We start from the raw sequence: 13,102 nt of genomic DNA, 5'->3' as shown, positions 1-13,102 counted from the left end.
CGCATACTCTACTGTGTGCGCCAAGGGGCCCACCCACACACCCACTAAACTTCGACCGGCTAAGTCTTTGCGCTGAGGGGGCGCTCTACTCATTTAACTAAGTGTATAAGCCAACTTCTTAAAATGTACAGTCCTGCCACTCGGTTTTTATTTGACCTGAAAAGTGACAAGTTGGAGGAGGCGGGGAATCCAACCCATTACCTGTTGTATGGTAAGTTGGTGCTCTGCTATTGATGCCAAGTATCCGTTTGAGCTGAAGAGTGAAAACTTGAATGATGTGGGATTCAATCCATGCAACTTTTTTTGTATGCCAAGTAGGCACTATACCTCATTTTTGGGTCAAAATGAAGAAATCCTGCGTCTTTTTTGGGCAGCTTTAAGGTCCAGTTAAGTCCTGCAAGACAAAAGTCACAAAATGGTTAAGAATTTGTGACTGTACTCAAGTCTTGTTTAGTGGGCCAAAAGGTCTTACACTCTTGACAATTCTGGCATTTTAAAAGAAAGCTGGAATTCCTCCCACGTCAGCCCCTTGGTGAAATCGACATCCGCAGGTGAGTCTAAGAAAAACAAAAGAAAAGAAATATTTTCTGCACAGCAACATGAATGTCTCTTTTAAACTTACTTTTTTTGTCTTCAGGTGTCCTCACTCTCGCTCCTTTGGGAAACCTTTTCGTTGGAAGACTGTCCATCCCACAAGTCATCCATTTTTGCCGTTGTCACTCATCTGAAAAAATAAAAATTAAAGTTGACAGCAAAGTATCTCTTGTTCTATTATGTGACCTTGACTTTGATTTATTAAAAAAAAATGTTTCATTCGAAAAACTATTTTGTAAGGGGATGTGGCTATGCACACGCACTAGGATCGCTGCAACAAGGCAAGACATCACATACCGAGTCAATACAAAGGCGACCGGTCGGGGCGCCGCTTCATCCGCAAGCTGGTCCCAAAACTACTCCATCCTGTCAGAAAGATCATTTTTTTTAAAGAAAAAAGCCTTACTATACTATGTCGTTTTTTAAGAAAAAAAACCCTTACTATATTATGTCGTTTTTTAGGGGGAAAAGCCTTACTATATTATGTCGTTTTTTAAGAAAAAAAAGCTTACTATATGATGACAAGTAGGCTTTTTGTGTTGTGATAATGACGACAGGGCCTATGTCCGATTATTATTGTTATTATTATTATTATTATTATTATTATTATTATTATTATTATTATTATTATTATTATTATTATTATTATTATTATTATTATTATTATTATTATTATTATTATTATGTCGTTTTTTAAGAAAAAAAGCCTTACTATACTATGTCGTTTTTTAAAGAAAAAAAGCCTTACTATACTATGTTGTTTTTTAAAGAAAAAAAGCCTTACTATACTATGTCGTTTTTTAAAGAAAAAAAGCCTTACTTTACTATGTTGTTTTTAAGGAAAAAAGACTTACTATACAGTGTGCGTGGTTGTCCATCTCCTTGTACCCTAAGATCGGCTGGCCACCGATTCAGGATGTCCCCCGCCTCTGGCCTGGAGACAAATGGGATTGGCTCCAGCATCCCCCGCTAGCCTAATGAGGATAAAGCGGTTCAGAAAATGAGATGAGATGAGGCTTACTATACATGGTCATTAAAAAAAAAAAAGCCTTACTATACATGGTCATTTTTTTAAAGAAAAAGCCTTACTATACTATGTCGTTTAAAGAAAAAAAGCCTTACTATACTATGTCGTTTTTTAGGAAAAATAGCCTTACTATACTATGTCGTTTTTTAATAAAAAAAAAAAAAAAGCCTTACTATACTATGTCGTTTTTTAGGGAAAAAAAGCCTACTATACTATGTCGTTATTTAGGGAAAAAAGCCTTACTATATATACTATGTCGTTTTTTAGGAAAAAAAAGCCTTACTATACTATGTCGTTTTTTAAAAAATAAAGCCTTACTATACTGTCATTTTTTTTTAGGAAAAAAAGCCTTACTATACTATGTCGTTTTTTTGGGGAAAAATAGCCTTACTATACTATGTCGTTTTAAAGGAAAAAAAGCCTTACTATCCTATGTCGTTTTTTGGGGGAAAAATAGCCTTACAATACTATGTCGTTTTTTAGGAAAAAAAGCCTTACTATACTATGTCGTTTAAAAAAAAATAAAGCCTTACTATACTATGTCATTTTTTTCAGGAAAAAAAGCCTTACTATCCTATGTCGTTTTTTGGGGGAAAATAGCCTTACTATACTATGTCGTTTTTTAGGGGAAAAAAGCCTTACTATTCCATGTTGTTTTTAAGGAAAAAAGACTTACTATACAGTGCGTGGTTGTCCGTCTCCTTGTACCCTAAGATCGTCTGGCCACCGATTCAGGATGTCCACCGCCTCTGGCCTGGAGACAGCTTGGATTGGCTCCAGCATCCCCCGCTAGCCTAATGAGGATAAAGCGATTCAGAAAATGAGATGAGGCTTACTATACATGGTCATTTAAAAAAAAAAAGCCTTACTATACATGGTCATTTTTTTAAAGAAAAAGTCTTACTATACTATGTCGTTTAAGAAAAAAAGCCTTACGATATACTATGTCGTTTTTTAATTTAAAAAAAAAAGCCTTACTATACTATGTCGTTTTTTAGGAAAACCTTACTATACTATGTCGTTTTTTAGGAAAAAAACCTTACTATACTATGTCGTTTTTTAGAAAAAAAAAATCTTACTATACTATGTCGTTTTTAGGAAAAAAAGCCTTACTATCCTGTCTTTTTTTGGGGAAAAAATAGCCTTACTATACTATGTCGTTTTTTAAGAAAAAAAGCCTTACTATACTATGTCGTTTTTTAGGAAAAAAACCTTACTATACTATGTCGTTTTTTAGAAAAAAAAAATCTTACTATACTATGTCGTTATTTAGGGAAAAAAGCCTTACTATACTATGTCGTTTTTTAGGAAAAAAAGCCTTACTATCCTGTCTTTTTGGGGGGAAAAAATAGCCTTACTATACTATGTCGTTTTTTAAGAAAAAAAGCCTTACTATACTATGTCGTTTTTTAGGAAAAAAGCCTTACTATACTATGTCGTTTTTTAGGGAAAAAGCCTTACTATACTGTGTCGTTTTTTAAGAAAAAAAGCCTTACGATATACTATGTCGTTTTTTAATTTAAAAAAAAGCCTTACTATACTATGTTGTTTTTTTAGGAAAAAAAGGCTTACTATTCAGTTGTTTTTTAAGAAAAAAAGCCTTACTATACTATGTCGTTTAAAAAAAAAATAGCCTTACTATACTATTTTATTTTTTAAGAAAAAAAGCCTTACTATACTATGTTGTTTTTTTAGAAGAAAAAAAGGCTTACTTTTCTAAGTCGTTTTTAAAGAAAAAATGCCTGTCGTTTTTTAAGAAAAAAAGCCTTACGATACTATGTCGTTTTTGAGGGGAAAAAGCCTTACTATACTATGTCGTTTTGTAGGGAAAAAAAGCCTTAATATACTATGTTGTCTTTTAAGAAAAAAAGCCTTACTATGCTATGTCGTTTTAAAAAAAAGCCTTACTATACTATGTTGTTTTTTAGGAGAAAAAAAGGCTTACTATACTATGTCGTTTAAGAAAAAAAGCCTTACTATACTATGTCGTTTTTGAGGGGAAAAAGCCTTACTATATTGTCGTTTTTTAAGAAAAAAAACCTTACTATACTATGTCGTTTTTTAGGGAAAAAAGCCTTACTATACTAGGTCGTTTTTTAGGGGGAAAAACCTTACTATATTGTCGTTTTTTAAGAAAAAAAACCTTACTATAATATGTCGTTTTTTGGAAAAAAAAGCCTTACTATATATACTATTTCGTTTTTTAAGAAAAAAAGCCTTACTGTACTATGTCGTTTTTTTGGGAAAAAAAAGCCTTACTATACTATGTCGTTTTTTAAGAAAAAAAAGCCTTACTATACTATGTCGTTTTTTAAGAAAAAAAAGCCTTACTATACTATGTAGTTTTTTAGGAAAAAAAAGCCTTACTATACTATGTCCTTTTTTAGGAAAAAAAAGCCTTACTATACTATGTCGTTTTTTAGGGAAAAAAAGCCTTACTATACTATGTCGTTTTGCAAGAAAAAAGCCTTACTATAATATGTCGTTTTTTAATTTTAAAAAAGCCTTACTATCTGTCGTTTTTTTAAAGCCTTACTATACTATGTCGTTTTTTAATTTAAAAAAGCCTAAGTATTCTGTCACAATGTTGTTTTTTAAGAAAAAAAGCCTTACTATACTATGTCATTTTTTAAGAAAAAAAGCCTTACTATACTGCGTCATTTTTTAAGACAAAAAGCCTTACGATATACTATGTCACTTTTTAATTAAAAAAAAAAAGCCTTACTATACTATGTCGTTTTTTAGGGAAAAAACCTTACTATACTATGCTGTTTTTTTTAGGAAAAAAAGGCTTACTATACCATGTCGTTTTTTAGGAAAAAAAGCCTTACTATACTATGTAGTTTTTTAGGGAAAAAACCCTTTGTATACTATGTAGTTTTTAAAGAAAAAAAAAGCCTTACTATACTATGTCGTTTTTTAAGAAAAAAAAAAAGCCTTACTATACTATGTCGTTTTTTAGGGAAAAAACCCTTTGTATACTATGTCGTTTTTTGAGAAAAAAAACCCTTACTATACTATGTCGTTTTTTAGGAAAAAAAGCCTTACTATACTATGTCGTTTTTTAGGGGAAAAAAGCCTTACTATACTATGTCGTTTTTTTAGGAAAAAAAGCCTTACTATACTATGTTGTTTTTAGGGAAAAAAGCATTACTATACTATGTCATTTTTTAAGAAAAAAAAAAACCCTTACTATATTATGTCATTTTTAGGGAAAAAACCTTACTATACTATGTCGTTTTTAGGGGAAAAAAGCCTTACTATACTATGTCGTTTTTTTTGGAAAAAAAGCCTTACTATATTATGTCGTTTTTTTAGGGAAAAAAGCCTTACTATACTATGTTGTTTTTTAGGGAAAAAACCCTTTCTATACTGTCGTTTTTTTAGAAAAAAAAAAAGCCATACTATACTATGTCGTTTTTGGGGGAAAATAGCCTTACTATACTATGTCATTTTTTGGGGAAAAAAGCCTTACTATAATATGTCGTTTTTTTAGGAAAAAAAGCCTATGTCGTTTTTGAGGGAAAAAAGCCTTACTATACTATGTCTTTTTTTTAAGAAAAAAAGCCTTACTATACTATGTCGTTTTTTAGGGAAAAAACCTTACTATACTATGCTTTTTTTTTTAGGAAAAAAAGGCTTACTATACCATGTCGTTTTTTAGGAAAAAAAGCCTTACTATACTATGTCGTTTTTAGGGAAAAAAACCTTTGTATACTATGTCGTTTTTTGAGAAAAAAAAACCTTACTATACTATGTCGGTTTTTAGGAAAAAAAGCCTTACTATACTATGTCGTTTTTTAGGGGAAAAAAGCCTTACTATACTATGTCGTTTTTTAGGAAAAGCCTTACTATACCATGTCGTTTTTAAGGAAAAAAGACTTACTATACAGTGCGTGGTTGTCCGTCTCCTTGTACCCTAAGATCGTCTGGCCACCGATTCAGGATGTCCCCCGCCTCTGGCCTGGAGACAAATGGGATTGGCTCCAGCATCCCCCGCTACCCTAATGAGGATAAAGCAGTTCAGAAAATGAGATGAGGCTTACTATACATGGTCATTTTTTTTAAAAGCCTTACTATACTATGTCGTTTTTTTTAAGGGAAAAAAGCCTTACTATACTATGTCGTTTTTTTAAGAAAAAAAGCCTTACTATACTATGTCGTTTTTTTAAGAAAAAAGCCTTACTATACTATGTCGTTTTTTAGGGAAAAATAGCCTTACTATACTATGTCGTTTTTTTAGGGAAAAATAGCCTTACTATACTATGTCGTTTTTTTTAGGGAAAAAAGCCTTACTATACTATGTCGTTTTTTTAAGAAAAAAAGCCTTACTATACTATGTAGTTTTTTTAAGAAAAAAGCCTTACTATACTATGTCGTTTTTTAGGGAAAAATAGCCTTACTATACTATGTCGTTTTTTTAGGGAAAAATAGCCTTACTATACTATGTCGTTTTTTTTAGGGAAAAAAGCCTTACTATACTATGTCGTTTTTTTAAGAAAAAAAGCCTTACTATACTATGTAGTTTTTTTAAGAAAAAAGCCTTACTATACTATGTCGTTTTTTAGGGAAAAATAGCCTTACTATACTATGTCGTTTTTTTAGGGAAAAATAGCCTTACTATACTATGTCGTTTTTTAAGAAAAAAAAAAGCCTTACTATACTATGTCGTTGTTTAGGGAAAAAAGCCTTACTATACTATGTCCTTTTTTAGGGAAAAATAGCCTTACTGTACTATGTCGTTTTTTTAAGAAAATAGCCTTACTATACTATGTCGTTTTTTTTTTAAAAGAAAAAAGCCTTACTATACTATGTCGTTTTTTAGGGAAAAATAGCCTTACTATACTATGTCGTTTTTTTTTTTAAGAAAAAAGCCTTACTATACTATGTCGTTTTTTAGGGAAAAATAGCCTTACTATACTATGTCGTTTTTTTAAGAAAAAAAGCCTTACTATACTATGTCGTTTTTTTAAGAAAAAAGCCTTACTATACTATGTTGTTTTTTAGGAAAACCTTACTATACTGTGTCGTTTTTTAATTTAAAAAAGCCTTACTATGTCGTTTTTTAATTTAAAAAAAAGCCTTACTATCTGTCTTTTTTTAAAGCCTTACTAAAATATTTCGTTTTTTAATTTAAAAAAAAAGCCTTACTATTCTGTCGTTTTTTCTTAAGAAAAAAAGCCTTACAATATACTATGTCATTTTTTTAAAGAAAAAAGCCTTACTATACTATGTCGTTTTTAGGGGGAAAACGCCTTACTATGCTATGTCCTTTTTTAGGAAAAAAAGCCTTACTATACTATGTCGTTTTTTAAGAAAAAAAAAGCCTAACTATACTATGTTGTTTTTTAAGAAAAAAGCCTTACTATACTATGTCGTTTTTTTAAAATAAAAAAGCCTTACTATACTATGTCGTTTTTAGGAAGAAAAGCCTTACTATACTGTCGTTTTTTAAGGAAAAAAAGCCTTACTATACTATGTTGTTTTTTTAATTAAAAAAGCCTTATTATACTATGTCGTTTTTTAAGAAAAAAAGCCTTACTATACTATGTCGTTTTTTTAAGAAAAAAAGCCTTACTATACTATGTCGTTTTTTAAAGAAAAAATAGCCTTACTATACTATGTTGTTTTTTTAAGAAAAAAGCCTTACTATACTATGTCGTTTTTTAAGAAAAAGCTTGACTATACTGTCGTTTTTTTAATAAAAACGCCTTACTATACTATGTTGTTTTTTAAGAAAAAAAGCCTTACTATACTATGTCGTTTTTAAAAGAAAAAAGCCTTACTATACTATGTCATTTTTTAATTAAAAAAAGCCTTACTATCTGTCATTTTTTAATTTAAAAAGCCTTAGTATCTGTCGTTTTTTAATTTAAAAAAGCCTTACTATCTGTCGTTTTTTAATTTTAAAAAAAGCCTTACTATCTGTCTTTTTTTAAAGCCTTACTAAAATATGTCGTTTTTTAATTTTAAAAAAAAGCCTTACTATACTGTCGTTTTTTCTTAAGAAAAAAAGCCTTACTATATACTATGTCATTTTTTTAAAGAAAAAAGCCTTACTATACTATGTCGTTTTTAGGGGGAAAACGCCTTACTGTGCTATGTCCTTTTTTAGGAAAAAAAGCCTTACTATACTATGTCGTTTTTTAAGAAAAAAGCCTTACCATACTTTGTCGTTTTTTTAAGAAAAAAAGCCTTACTATACTATGTCGTTTTTTTTTTTAAAGCCTTACTATATTATGTTATTTTTTAGGAAAAAAAGCCTTACTATATATACTATATATTTTTTTAAGAATAAAGCTTTACTATACATGGTCATTTTTAAGGCTTTTTTTGTAAGGCTTTAAAACAAAAACAATGTATAAGGCTTTAAAAAAAAAAAAAAAAAAAAAACATCTATTGTAAGCCTTTTTTCCCAAAAAATGACTATGTATACATTGTCATTTTTTAGAAAAAAAAGCCTAACGATTCATGGACAGAGAAAAGCCTTCTTTACCCCGACCAAAAGCCGGCCAAATCTCTTGTGGCTACCCACCGTAACAGATGACGCAGTTCTTCACCTTCCTCAATTCAGCGGCCATGTCCCCCCACAGAACGGTGAAGACCGACTTCCCGCTCTCGTCCATCTGAAAGCAAAGACCCGATTAAGTGGACGGACGGCCAAATTCCATCCCTGGGGGGGCGGGGCTTGCCTGCATGGCGCGACCGATGCGCACGGAACTCCATGACAGCCGCCAGCACGTCTTCCCCATCTTGTGAATTTGAATTATTTTCTATAATATTTTTTCCAACAACCCTATCTTTTTTTTAATGTGAGTGATGCGATCAATTCCCTCAAAATCAAGAGGAAGTGGCGCAAAAATATCCCCAAAGCAACAGAAAATGAGGGATTGCTAACTGTTCAGACATGGGCTTGATCATCATCATCGAATCATCAAAAGCCTAATTGTCATCATACACAGCAGCGTATGACGAAATTGGTCGTCTCGAGATGTCCTCGGGGACATGCGGCAGGTTCGTTGGCAATCTGCTCTGATGGATTTATGGCATCTCCTCCCGAGAGCAACCAAATCCTGGCGACTGTAGAAAAGGTTTGCCTGGCAGATGTTAGCAAACAACGACAAGACTGAGGAAACAAAACACCAAACTGGAGAGCAAGAGCCAGCTGCATCCACCCGCGCCGCCATCTTGGATCACTTACCTCCTTCCAACCAAAACGTTTGAAGAATTGAGCCAATTCAGAGTGTCTGTCGTAAGATGGCCGCCAGTCACTAACACCAACGACAGGGCCTCAAGACTCCTAGTTTACACGTACCCGTGAAGCACGCTGAAAGAGAGCAAACACGGGTGGAATGGGCTCGGCTTGCGATTGGACGACGGCACGGGCCGGCGGGCGTGGCCGACTCACCGCAGTTGTCTCTGTCCCTGTCGTCCATCAGTCCGTGCCGTCCGTCCACGCCCAAAAGTCCGCGGGGGGGGGGGGGAAAGTTATAGCTTTTGGAAATTTCCAATAATTTAAGGAATTTTTTTTGCAAAGTGTGCTGAATTTTGCACTCACCTTGATCCCTCTGTCTGTCCCTGCCGTCCGTCCCTGCCGTCCGTCCATACCCAAAAGTCCGCAGAGGAGAAATAAAGTTCAAGTCTTTGAACATTTTCCAATATTTTTTTTTTGGCAAAGTGTGTTGAATTTTGCACTCACCTTGATGCCTCCGTCTGTCCCTGCCGTCCGTCCCTGCCGTCCGTCCTTGGCGTCCATCTTTGCCGTCCGTTCATGCCCAAAAGTCCACGGGGGAAAAAAAGGTTAAAGTCTTTGAAATTTTTCCAATAAATTAATTACATTTTTTTTAGCAAGGTGTGCTGAATTTTGCACTCACCTTGATCCCTCTGTCCGTCCGTGCCGTCCGTCCGTGCCGTCCGTCCGTCCGTGCCGTCCGTCCGTCCGTGCGTCCGTGCCGTCCGTCCGTGCCGTCCGTCCGTGCCGTCCGTCCGTGCCGTCCGTCCGTGCCGTCCGTCCGTGCCGTCCGTCCGTGCCGTCCGTCCGTGCCGTCCGTCCGTGCCGTCCGTCCGTGCCGTCCGTCCGTGCCGTCCGTCCGTCCGTGCCGTCCGTGCCGTCCGTGCCGTCCGTGCCGTCCGTGCCGTCACAAGAAAAGTGTCCAAAACTCCACTGGGGAGAAAAGTGTCCAAAAAGTGTCCAAAACTCCACTGGGGAGAAGTGTCCAAAAAGTGTCCAAAACTCCACTGGGGAGAAAAGTGTCCAAAAAGTGTCCAAAACTCCACTAGGGAGAAAAGTGTCCACAAATCAAAACTCAAAAGACCAAAATACTTACCTGCACCGGTAAAAAAAGTGTCCAAAAGTCCACCGGTAAAAAAGTGTCCATAAATCCACGGGTAAAAAAGTGTCCATAAATCCACGGGTAAAAAAGTGTCCAAAACTCCACTGGGGAGAAAAAGTGTCCAAAAAGTGTCCAAAACTCCACTGGGGAGAAAAAGTGTCCAAAACTCCATTGGGGAGAAAAAGTGTCCAAAAAGTGTCCAAAACTCCACTGGGGAGAAAAAGTGTCCAAAAAGTGTCCAAAACTCCACTGGGGAGAAAAAGTGTCCAAAAAGTGTCCAAAACTCCACTGGGGAGAAAAGTGTCCAAAAAGTGTCCAAAACTCCACTGGGGAGAAAAAGTGTCCAAAACTCCACTGGGGAGAAAAAGTGTCCAAAACTCCACTGGGGAGAAAAAGTGTCCAAAACTCCACTGGGGAGAAAAAGTGTCCAAAACGTGTCCAAAACTCCACTGGGGAGAAAAGTGTCCAAAAAGTGTCCAAAACTCCACTAGGGAGAAAAGTGTCCACAAATCAAAACTCAAAAGACCAAAATACTTACCTGCACCGGTAAAAAAAGTGTCCAAAAGTCCACCGGTAAAAAAGTGTCCATAAATCCACGGGTAAAAAAGTGTCCATAAATCCACGGGTAAAAAAGTGTCCAAAACTCCACTGGGGAGAAAAAGTGTCCAAAAAGTGTCCAAAACTCCACTGGGGAGAAAAAGTGTCCAAAACTCCATTGGGGAGAAAAAGTGTCCAAAAAGTGTCCAAAACTCCACTGGGGAGAAAAAGTGTCCAAAAAGTGTCCAAAACTCCACTGGGGAGAAAAAGTGTCCAAAAAGTGTCCAAAACTCCACTGGGGAGAAAAGTGTCCAAAAAGTGTCCAAAACTCCACTGGGGAGAAAAAGTGTCCAAAACTCCACTGGGGAGAAAAAGTGTCCAAAACTCCACTGGGGAGAAAAAGTGTCCAAAACTCCACTGGGGAGAAAAAGTGTCCAAAACTCCACTGGGGAGAAAAAGTGTCCAAAACTCCACTGGGGAGAAAAAGTGTCCAAAACTCCACTGGGGAGAAAAAGTGTCCAAAACTCCACTGGGGAGAAAAAGTGTCCAAAACTCCACTGGGGAGAAAAAGTGTCCAAAACTCCACTGGGGAGAAAAAGTGTCCAAAAAGTGTCCAAAACTCCACTGGGGAGAAAAAGTGTCCAAAAAGTGTCCAAAACTCCACTGGGGAGAAAAAGTGTCCAAAAAGTGTCCAAAACTCCACTGGGGAGAAAAAGTGTCCAAAAAGTGTCCAAAACTCCACTGGGGAGAAAAAGTGTCCAAAACTCCACTGGGGAGAAAAAGTGTCCAAAAAGTGTCCAAAACTCCACTGGGGAGAAAAAGTGTCCAAAAAGTGTCCAAAACTCCACTGGGGAGAAAAAGTGTCCAAAACTCCACTGGGGAGAAAAAGTGTCCAAAACTCCACTGGGGAGAAAAAGTGTCCAAAACTCCACTGGGGAGAAAAAGTGTCCAAAACTCCACTGGGGAGAAAAAGTGTCCAAAACTCCAATGGGGAGAAAAAGTGTCAAAAACTCCACTGGGGAGAAAAAGTGTCCAAAACTCCACTGGGGAGAAAAAGTGTCCAAAACTCCACTGGGGAGAAAAAGTGTCCAAAACTCCACTGGGGAGAAAAAGTGTCCAAAACTCCACTGGGGAGAAAAAGTGTCCAAAAAGTGTCCAAAACTCCACTGGGGAGAAAAGTGTCCAAAAAGTGTCCAAAACTCCACTGGGGAGAAAAGTGTCCAAAAAGTGTCCAAAACTCCACTAGGGAGAAAAGTGTCCACAAATCAAAACTCAAAAGACCAAAATACTTACCTGCACCGGTAAAAAAAAGTGTCCAAAAGTCCACGGGTAAAAAAAGTGTCCAAAAGTCCACGGGTAAAAAAGTCTCCAAAAGTCCACGGGTAAAAAAAGTGTCCAAAAAGTCCACGGGTAAAAAAGTGTCCAAACGTCCACGGGTAAAAAAATGTCCAAAACTCCACTGGGGAGAAAAGTGTCCAAAACTCCACTGGGGAGAAAAGTGTCCAAAACTCCACTGGGGAGAAAAGTGTCCAAAAAGTGTCCAAAACTCCACTGTGAAGAAGTATCCATAAATCCGCCGTCCGTCCGTCCATGCCGTCCGTCCATGCCGTCCATCCATGCCGTCCGTCCATGCCGTCCGTCCATGCCGTCCGTCCGTCCATGCCGTCCGTCCGTCCATGCCGTCCGTCCGTCCATGCCGTCCGTCCGTCCATGCCGTCCGTCCGTCCATGCCGTCCGTCCATCCATGCCGTCGTCCAGGTTGAACTTCACTTTAGTGTCCCGGAGGTACTGAGCCAGGCCGGCGTGGTGCAGTCAGACCAGGTGGCCCCAGGCCTTTTAGAACTCAAGCCGCTGTCCAGGAAGATGTCCGTCAACTTAAAAAAGCCACACAGGGACAGAGTTTAGTCTGCTTTCTAAACAAACATTTATAGCCTTAATTCCATCGTGTACATACACTACAACAAGTGCATGCCATACAATGTGTGTCAATCAATCACATTTGCATTTAACATCATTAACCAAAACTTTGAGCCCATTCGCACCGACAAATAAGTGTATTTTTACAAACAAAATCATAGGAGTATGAACATTAGCTTAACTAACGCTCATTTAGCATCCACAATAAAGTACAGTTAGAAGCACTACGTGGACTCCCTGCTAGCGTAGCGATTAGCCATTCGCGGCTAGCGCTAGCCTCGTGCTAATCGCTCATTAGCATGATATTTCCACACAAAAAAAGACAGTTGGAATCCCGTAACAATAACCACCGCGTTAAGAACACCGCTCGGTTCTTATGAATACTTGCCCAATACATAATTTAGCAAAATAACATTAAAATTTAAGCTTGAGGTTTAACCTTAACCCATGCTTGCTTAGCGGAGCTCAACATGGCGATCTTCAGCTCAAACTAAAGGCACACTTGTTCACTATAACAAGTAAGTAACTCGTAAGACATCAAAATAAACGCACACTTGTTCATTATAACAAGCAACTAACTCGTAAGACATTAAAATAAATGTTATAATTATTGTTATACCTGACTGGCGTGCAATAGGTCTGAGATACAGTGTGCCTAGCCCCACCACCTGAAGTCATTTGAAGTTAATCAGCG

The 13,102-nt window shown here is 36.7% G+C and overlaps 1 long non-coding RNA gene across 8 annotated transcripts; it reads right to left on the bottom strand.

Annotated features, from left to right (window-relative positions):
- Positions 1-126: 126 nt before the first annotated feature.
- LOC144075918 (uncharacterized) lies at positions 127-9,517 on the bottom strand. 8 transcript variants are annotated; one of them, XR_013300664.1, is made up of 13 exons: positions 9,496-9,517; positions 9,321-9,377; positions 9,180-9,212; positions 9,030-9,115; positions 8,157-8,948; positions 5,508-5,625; positions 2,298-2,415; positions 1,449-1,568; positions 892-960; positions 623-724; positions 473-557; positions 328-394; positions 127-253 (listed from the first exon to the last, which is right to left on the bottom strand). It is a non-coding gene; the product is annotated as an uncharacterized LOC144075918 (long non-coding RNA). The 8 variants fall into 8 exon arrangements; XR_013300667.1 differs by lacking the exon at positions 9,496-9,517 and having other exon boundaries at positions 8,157-8,747; positions 8,823-8,948; positions 9,321-9,399; XR_013300669.1 differs by lacking the exon at positions 9,496-9,517 and having other exon boundaries at positions 8,157-8,718; positions 8,823-8,948; positions 9,321-9,396.
- Positions 9,518-13,102: the final 3,585 nt, after the last annotated feature.

The sequence above is a fragment of the Stigmatopora argus genome, chromosome 6 (genome assembly GCF_051989625.1).
Source record: "Stigmatopora argus isolate UIUO_Sarg chromosome 6, RoL_Sarg_1.0, whole genome shotgun sequence".
Classification (NCBI taxonomy): Eukaryota; Metazoa; Chordata; class Actinopteri; order Syngnathiformes; family Syngnathidae; genus Stigmatopora; species Stigmatopora argus.
Note: the sequence above shows the minus strand (reverse complement) of the source record. Positions and strands in the feature narration are given on the sequence as shown.